Source organism: Aethalodelphis obliquidens, unplaced genomic scaffold (genome assembly GCF_003676395.1).
Source record: "Aethalodelphis obliquidens isolate GAN/ISIS:26980383/991018 unplaced genomic scaffold, ASM367639v1 scaffold21, whole genome shotgun sequence".
In the NCBI taxonomy this organism is placed as follows: Eukaryota; Metazoa; Chordata; class Mammalia; order Artiodactyla; family Delphinidae; genus Aethalodelphis; species Aethalodelphis obliquidens.
In genome coordinates this window covers 5,743,944-5,751,805 of record NW_020837965.1, presented here as the reverse complement: position 1 = coordinate 5,751,805, position 7,862 = coordinate 5,743,944, and the positions used below count along the sequence as shown (strand labels likewise).

The window sequence follows — 7,862 nt, the reverse complement described above, 5'->3', positions numbered from 1 at the left end:
GATCTGATGCTGTCTCCAGGTAGATAGTGTCAGAACTGAGCTGAATTGTAGAACACCCAGCTGGTGTTGGAGTGTTGTTTGTTTGGATGTGTTGGGAACCCTCCCCCCCGCTCCCTCTGCATTGGAACTGGTTCTAGAGCCTTTCAACTGTAACCTTTATTCAACTGCTATGTGTATGAAAGACTTTTTTTTCATTAAAAGATTTTTATGAACAGCTTGGATAAAGTTAGGTAATACTGGTTAAAACCCAGTAAGAATGGCTGAATGCTAGATAAATAGAAAGAAAAATCTGGAAAAGATGTCTATATAAGTTTCATGGAAGTCTAGTATTATCTATCTGTTTAGAAGTTCTAGGGAGATTGAGATCCAAAGAGAGTTTACAGTCATGGCAAAATAAGGCAAGAACACACTGACTGAGTAGCTAGCATACTAAAGCAATCAAGTTCTTACAAAGAACAGGTAACAAGATTTAATGCTATACCTTTATACAACTCCTCCTAATTCCTTAGATACAAAAATGATGTACAGATTTACACTATGTGTTCTCAACTTGAAAAGCTAGAAATAGTTAGATAGGTTAAAGATTCAAATGTTTAAAAAAAAAAAAAGGAAAGAAGTACTATATAAAAGTCTTAAAAAACAAACAAACACACACCAGCACAAGTTTTGCTTTTTAAAATAATCTCAGAGTACACACATTCTTTCTGTGTAAGATAAAACCCAAGAGCCAAAAAAGAAAAGTGCTAAATTCAGCTACGTGAAAAATTAAATTCCTGCAAGATAAAATCTACCATAAGCAAAGGAAAAAATCAGATGATAAACTGGGAAACACTTTCAGTCCATGTTACAAAGCATTAATTCCCTAATATATATGAGATAAAAATCTCCTACAAACCAATAACAAAAAGACCAATAATCCAATATAAAAACAGAAAAGGATATGAATAGGCATATCACAAAAGGGGAAAATAAGTTATTTTAAAGCATATGAAAAGGTGCTCAGCCTAGGTAGTAATAAAAGAAATGTAAACTTAAACCATACTGAGCCTACACTTTTCACCACCATCTTATCAAAGATCAAAAACAGTGATAATGTCCTCATGGTTTGAGGTATGAGGAAACTGGTGCTGTCATTCACTGGTGTGAGTGCAAATTACCATAACCTCTCTGGAGGGCTATTTGACTGTGGCTAGCCCTAGCCGAGGAAAGGGAATTTTTCTGACTCCTGGGAATCATCACAGCTCTCTGCCTCCCCCTGACTTTTTTTTTTCCTTCCCCTCTTGTAGCTTAGCAATGAGCTAGTTCACCAGGATGGAGTTGGGTCCTTAGGCTTGCACCAGACCTCTGGTTAATAGCAGCATTGGGAGGCAAAGGCGCTAGCTGAGCTCTGACCCCACAAGGACATTTCCCAGTCCAGGAAGCATCACCTGTTACAGAATTAAGGAAGTATTCTTCACTCCAAAAGAGGGGATATATGTATGTGTACAGCTGATTCATTTTGCTGTACAGTAGAAACTAACATAATATTGTAAGGCAACTATACTCCAATAAAAATCAATTAAAAAAAAAGGAAGTATTCTCTCCCAGATCACCCTAGAAATACAAAGAGCAGAATGAGGATAGGGTCATTTTCCTGAAACACTTTCCATGGTACATCCAGCTGTGCCCAGCCCAGAATGCCTCCCTCAGGACCTTAACAGAATAGTCAACATTTACATGCTACTAGCCCTACACCTGTGAGTTTTCCCATTAAACCTGATTTTCTCCCATACCAGGTAACATGAGTAGGAGTGTGTGTGTGTCCATTACCTTTGTGTGGACACTTCTAAATTATAAATGCACATACCCTCTTGTTCAGTAATTTTACTTTGGGGATTTCATCTACAGATGTACTCATACACATATGGGAAACGCCTTCATGCAAAATTATTCATCATATCATTATCTGAGATGCCAGAATGTTGGAAACAATCTAAATGTCGACAAATAGGGAACTAGCTAAATGAACTATGGTACATGCATACAACGGAAAATTACATAGCTATAAAAAGAATGAGAAAGCTCTTTATGTGTGGATAAGGAATAATTTCTAAAATCTTAGGTTAAAAATCAAGGTGCAAAACCCATTATGCAATGTGGGAACTTGTGTGATAGAAAAGGTTATATTTATGTACACACACATTCATTGTTCCAATTCTGTGCTCTGAAAAGATACATGTTAAACTGATAACATCAGTTCCCTTTGAGAAGATCCAGTGGTTGCCTGTGAATAAGGATAAGACAGAAACATTTTAATGTACACCCTTTCGGGCCTTTTAAAATTTTGAACCAAGTAAATGTGTTATATCTCTAAAAGAAAACCTTGAATAAAATAAAATAATTATTCTGGAAGTTCAACAAGTCATTGCAGAAGCTAGGGATCATCAACTGGGAGGGTTAGGATGGGATGGCAGGATAGCAGGCGATGGAGGGGGCTCGTATAGACAACCCCTGAGGCTTCTTTTGATTATAAGATCCTCTAGCACAATGATGTCCCGATGCAATAATGCCCCGATACAGCTAGACAGAAACAGCAGCTGTCTGACGTGCACTCTACTCCTTCTCCGCCAATTTTCTTTCTTTCTTTCTTTCTTTGAGCAGCCCTGTCTATCATTTCATGCTAGTTTTGATGACTGTCTTTTTTAAAGATTTTAGAGGAAAGAGGATGCACCTGAGATTGATTACCTAATGCTCTTTAAGATGAGTGACTTTCAATTTTCAAGAATGTTCAGCTTGAATTATGTTGATTCTTTCCCTTTCCACCCATAAGAAATTGGACAATCATCCTTATAACATAAGTGGAAATATTTGAAAATGCCAGAATGCTATGTGCCCCATGCAACTAGAATTTCAGTGAAATGATTCTCTCAAAAGTGGCGGGGGCTTCCCTGGTGGCGCAGTGGTTGAGAGTCCGCCTGCCGATGCAGGGGACGCGGGTTCGTGCCCCGGTCCGGGAAGATCCCACATGCCACGGAGCGGCTGGGCCCGTGAGCCATGGCCGCTGAGCCTGCGCGTCCGGAGCCTGTGCTCCGCAACGGGAGAGGCCACAACAGTGAGAGGCCCGCGTACCGCAAAAAAAAAAAAAAAAAAAAAGTGATGGAAAATCACTATGATGAACCCAGAAGTCTTCAAAATCCTAGACCATTCGTACCAAGTGTGCAGAGGATTTTTCACTCTGAAAGCAACTGGGGAGTTGCCAGGAAAAGCAATCACTTTCCGCTTGCTCGAGTTCTGCCTGCAGTTTTCAGTTGGATGTACTTCCCATTCCCCATCCTACCGTGCTGACGAGCTGCTAGGAATGACTGCAGACCTTTATTTCAGAGAGGAGCTAAAAAAATTGATGTCCAAAAGGTGAGTTTAATGAGTAGTAGGGAAACAAGTAATAGTCTGGCAAACAAACGTCAACCAATACACTCTTGGGGGCAAGGAAAAAGAGGTTAATTGTGACTGGTGAAAAAAAAAAATAATAGCTACTATTTATAGAGTACTCACTCTGGTAGGCCCAGTACTAAGTGATTTACCTACATAATTTTATTTAGATCCCACATCAACCCTATGATGTAGGAATAATCATTATCCCCACTTTCCAGGAGAGAAAGTTTGCAATGGCTAAGTCCCTTGTCCAAATTCACACAGCTTGTGGGTGGTAGAGCTGACATTTGAATCTAGGTCTTACTCCACAGTGGCACTTTTTTTTTTTTTTTTGGCTGCACTGGGTCTTTGTTGCTGCGCACAGGCTTTTCTCTAGTTGCAGCGAGCAGGGGCTACACTTCATTGCGGTGCATGGGCTTCTCATTGTGTGGCTTCTCTTGTTGCGGAGCATGGGCATTAGGTGTGTGGGCTTCAGTAGTTGTGACACGTGGGCTCAGTAGTTGTGGTGCATGGGCTCTAGAGCGCAGGCTCAGTAGCTGTGGCACAAGGGCTTAGTTGCTCCATGGCATGTGGGATCTTCCCGGACCAGGGATCAAACCCGTGTCCCCTGAATTGTCAGGTAGATTCTTAACCACTGTGCCACCAGGGAAGTCCACACAGTGGCACCTTTAATCATTATGTTTTACTGTCCTTAAAAGAAGACCATCTAGGTATAAACACTACAACTAACAAGTGAGACGTTTTAGAGTATGAGAATAAAGGAAAAAGAAAACACTGCCCCTTTAAAACACCTGTGTAGACTCTTTCTTCCCTAGGCCTTCAGTAAAGGCTGGGGCAGGTCGCATGGCTCTTAGCTAACTAAAAAAAAATTCTCTTGTACTTCTAAATGCAATAACAATCTTATTTCAGAATTAAAATGGCCAGGCCATGGTAATAATCTAGACTCCAAGCTTTATTTGAGGTTAAAGCTCTTACTTCACCCGACTACACTGTTTCCTCTTCCAATTTGGGAGTAGCTTGGGAGGAGGGTAATAATGAGAGGAAGAAGGTATGTTATGGGCAGGAAAGGTTAAACATGGCTCGTTCTGTTACACAGTCATGATCTCACTTTGCTGATCTCTGAGCCTGGCAGATGTCGAAAGCTGACTCATTATCTCTTGGGGAAATGTTATGTGTTTCTCAAAGATTTCCCCAGTGGGAACCTCTGTTGTTAAGGCAATGCTTCTCATTTTGGTGTCTGCTTATAATTCCTCCCCAGACCATGGACATCCTGTGATCTAGTCTGCTGGAGTCCCATCCTGCCTCTAAACAGCCCCCTTGGGTGGTATTCATACTGGCTCCCAGTTTGAGCCCCGCAATTAATCCCTAGGAAACATGGGGTTGAGTGATGCTATCGACCAGTGCAGCCTCCACCACTTCCCACATTTGGACTTTTCTTGAAATGGGTATGGCATCTGTCTGTGCATTTCACAGGCTTCTAGGGACAAAGGTCAAATTTTCTGAGTAGTTTCCTTCATATCCACTTTCGGCTTGCGGTAAGGACTCTGCTCTCTTCCCTCGTGGTGCTGAGGTGTGTGTGAGTCTGACTTGGCAGTGAATTCCATTCCACTCCAATAACTTTCTCCAAAGAAATTCTCTCTAAAAATTGTCCTCTTTCTTAGCCTCTCCAAACTTTTAAATATCCTTGAGGCAGTCCTGATACTAAGGATTGCTGAGGCAAATCCCAGAATACTTCTTTTGCAAGTATTCTTCTCATTTTAGGCTGTAGAGGTATTTTGCACCTATTGTTTTGTTCTTAATCCTTGGAGTCTTAACTGAAACTGAGACAAAAAAAAAAAAAGCCATTTTAACATCCTGTTATAGGTGCTTTTATATATTGGTTAAATGGTTCTTACAGGGAATAGAAGGTTTAAAAATGAATAGTTCCCCTGTACTTTCCAAACATCTAGCTATTTCTATTTTTATGATGAAATTTTCTTCATACCAAACAAGAAGTTGAAATGGGACAGCTCAGATACTAAATCCTTAGACCTCTTCAGCTTTTAACCTGAAATTATCTTTCCATATTGGAAAATAAGCTTATCCTCTACCATCTACATTCCAAAATTTGGAGCTTCTGAACCCTCAGTTAAGTCTAGCTAACTTCATTATCTTAGCTAAGTGTTTCCTTCGCATTCAGTGTACAGTGCATTTATCCCTTCTTGGGATATGAGTCATTATGATAGAGCTATATAACCAATATACTTGTTTGTCAGGAAGTCATTTTAATGTCTTTGAAAGATTGAATTATCACAGTTTATCTGACTTCCATATCAACATAAAATTCAAGCCCAATAAAGTCACCTCTTCTTGGTCTTCATCCTCTTTGACTGCCCTATATCAGTTGCATATTAAAGCTCTTGACCACATCTCATTCCATTGGGCTGCCCCTGACTCTGCCTGGATTGGTGTGTCTCTTAGGAAATGCTCTCTTCCCTTGATTTCTGTGGCTGATTCTCCTCCTACTTCTTGGACTTTCCTCATATCTACTTCTTTGAATCTGTACTTGAACGAGTGTCCTTGGCCATTTTCTTCCTTTCTTTCCCTTAGCAGTTATGTCCATACCTTGGTGGAATGGGCACCCATATGCAGCTAATTTCCCTAGTGTCATCTTTACTTTCTTCTTTGTTCCCTTGCACTGACTTGTGTATTTACTTTTATTGTGGTCCTTATCACATCAAAGTGTAATCATTTTCCTGTAGGACTGTCTTTGCGTCTTGACTATTAGATCATTGACATTAGGGATATGGTTTCTTGTTCACCTACCCAGGACCAGACATATAGAAGGTGCTCAAAAAAGTTTGAATAAATGAAAGTTTTCTGTCTTTACTGTGCTTGTGGGTAACATCTGTATATCTGTTTAGTTCCTCAAACTAAACATGGGTAAAACAAATGGAATCATTGTTTACTACCAATCCTTCCTTCTGATTCCTTAACTTTAGTTATGGGAGTAAACTTAGATTCTTCTGTTGACCTTCTCTAAGTAGTCATCAAGTCCTGTCTATCCACTTGGGCAATATTTTTGCATTTTATCCTTTTTTCATTTCCAAATCTTCATTACCATTGGTCTGGAAATGTATATTAACTTTCTAAATGCTCAGTTGTGCTACAGAGAAAGCATAGTCTTTTTGTTTGTTTGTTTGTTTTTTTGGGTTTTATTTTTGCGGTACGCTGGCCTCTCACCGCTGCGGCCTCTCCTGTTGCAGACCACAGGCTTCGGACGCGCAGGCTCAGCGGCCATGGCTCACGGGCCCAGCCGCTCTGCGGCATGTGGGATCTTCCTGGACCGGGGCACGAACCCGTGTCCCCTGCATCGGCAGGCGGACTTTCAACCACCGTGCCACCAGGGAAGCCCAAAAGCATAGTTTTGAAGTCAGGCAGATCTAGGTTCATAGCTGAGTCAACTAATAGATGAACAGCAGTTTACTTAATGTTTTTGAACTTCCGTTTCTCCACTTATGATTCACATTATAATCATTGATTATCTCCTCCACCAGATATAACCTCCTTTAGGGCAAGAATTATGTCTTACTTGACTTTTTAGTCTCATAAATCACTATAGTTCCTGGCATACAGCTGCTACTCATTGATGCTATTTGCTAAATAACTGAATAAAATAAATGAGGGTGATAATATCTACCTCACAATGCTAAAGTAAGAGACAAATTAAATGTGATAAAACATGTCAGGGAGCCCAAATAGATATGTGGAGGGACCCATGTTAAGGATAACCAAGACCTCCAGTGGACACCACAGATGAGCTATCAACCAACAGCCAGCACCAGCTGCCAGCCATGTGAGTAATGCTATTTTTGACTTCTCATCCATCATGACGCTTCAACCAACAACACAGGAAACAGAAGAGTCAATTGACAGAGTCTTGATATACAGTAAATTTTTATTGCTTTAAGCAACTAAGTTTTGGAACAGTGTAGCAGTGGGGTAAAGCTATAATATAAACCTAAAATACAGAGCATTGGCTTTGAGATTGAACTGTGGGTAGAGGAATGAAGGAGAATAAGGAGACTTAGTAGAGGCTGAAAAGGTAATGAGGAAATCAATATTAGAGGCTGGAGAAAGGCAACCACTCTTCTATAGTGATGGAAGATTTGACAACATTGTCACCTACTGCAATATGGATGATAGAAAAGATAACTAATAAATAAACTTGTGGATTGGCAAAAGTGATTCCAGGCAGAACTTTGAAAGTGTCAATTGGCTTCATTTAACTGCTGATAATGGAGATGAGGAAAGAGAAAGAAGACCTAAAGAAACAGTTTGGATTTCAAGCAGAATTTAGAGAAAAATTTTCCAACCTAAGAGTTTCAAGGATGGAAAATAAAACTGTTTCTCATTCCAAGCCTCTCTAGATGGCAACAAGTTGGCAAAGTAAGAAATAACTCTGGGAAAAG

General features: G+C 40.2%; 1 pseudogene; it reads left to right on the top strand.

Annotated features, from left to right (window-relative positions):
- The first annotated feature begins 3,148 nt into the window (after window positions 1-3,148).
- LOC113627797 (ferritin light chain pseudogene) overlaps window positions 3,149-7,862 on the top strand; it is a 101,505-nt pseudogene continuing 96,791 nt past the window's right edge.